This window comes from Glycine soja, unplaced genomic scaffold, assembly GCF_004193775.1.
Source record: "Glycine soja cultivar W05 unplaced genomic scaffold, ASM419377v2 tig00104103_1_pilon, whole genome shotgun sequence".
In the NCBI taxonomy this organism is placed as follows: domain Eukaryota; kingdom Viridiplantae; phylum Streptophyta; class Magnoliopsida; order Fabales; family Fabaceae; genus Glycine; species Glycine soja.
Window position 1 is genome coordinate 1 of NW_021144390.1, and position 1509 is coordinate 1509.

Consider the following 1509-nt stretch of genomic DNA (forward strand, 5'->3'; position numbering starts at 1 on the left):
TAGGCAATCAATTCGCGGGGCTCCAGACTCGATGGTGGAGGACACATGAACAGCGCTAGGCAATCAATTCATGGGTCTCCGAATAAGATTTGAGGGTGGAGGATAGGCAAACAGCGCTAGGCAATCAATTCGCGGGGCTCCAGACTCGATGGTGGAGGACACATGAACAGCGCTAGGCAATCAATTCACGGGTCTCCGAATAAGATTTGAGGGTGGAGGATAGGCGAATAGCGCTAGGCAATCAATTCGCGAGGCTCCAGACTCGATCGTGGAGGACACATGAACAGTGCTAGGCAATCAATTCATGGGTCTCCGAATAAGATTTGAGGGTGGAGGATAGGCTAACAGCGCTAGGCAATCAATTCGTGGGGCTCCAGACTCGATGGTGGAGGACACGTGAACAACGCTAGGCAATTAATTCATGGGTCTCCGATTAAGATTTGAGGGTGGGACCGAATGGTCCACTGGGTTTTTTCCACCTAAAAAGGCAAACATGCTTTTTGCAAAGAAAAATAAATCATTCGCGAGAGCACCATATCTTAGAGAAACCATATACCCATGCCAAAAGCAATTTTCCTTGTAACCGAAAATGAATGGTAGGATGTCAACATTTAGCTTTTAAATGAACATTCAGGGGAAACGTCGGGTCAAACTGAAACTGGGAATAAAGTCACTCATAGTGTATAAAAACTCACACAGATAAGTGTTTTACCCTAATCCCAAACCATAACTACACCATGACTTTGTTTTGCACACGATTTCCTATCAAACCAAAAGATCACACGCTCGATCACGGATCAATAGGATTTTCTCGAGGGTAGTGTTTTTGGAGAGGAAGCTGGGTGTTTCAGTCTTTTCCTCTTTGTTTATGTGAGGCGGGATACCGCCAATCGAGAATGACTTTGAATGGCAATCCCAAAGGAAGAACCACTTAAAAATGGGTTTTCCTTTGCCGGCAATCATTTACCCTACCGAAAAATTTATCTGGTCAGAAGATTGATCGGGAATTATTCTGTTTTCCTCCGATCTTTTCCTTTTCACTTTCTTCCGATCATTGATCGTGAATCATTCTTTTCCTTTCCTTTTCTTCTTTTCTTCTTTTCTTTCTTTTCATTTCTCCCTTTCCATTTCTTTCTTTGGGAATTCGGGTTTTAGCATTCGTTATACGCTCTCTCTTGAGGAGATTCTGCTGTCCTTCTCTTCGGGGGAAAAGATGAGGATTCTTTTCATGGGCCATGGTTCCAAGTAGCTTAAGGTTGTGTCTCAACATGGTCTTTTCATCGTGCGAGCCTGATTTTGATATTTGGGGCAAAACAAATTCGTGTGTCAAGGTGTCGGTCTCGGGTTGAATTTCCATATTATTTCCACGAGGTACGCGTAACAATGATGATTTGGGAACAACGTGCAAGATTAGTCATGGCTACAGCTAGGTGGGTACTCAAGCATCCAGTTTATGGCTTTGTGATACTAAGGCTTGGGATTTACACAAGTAGACCCAATATTTTCAAA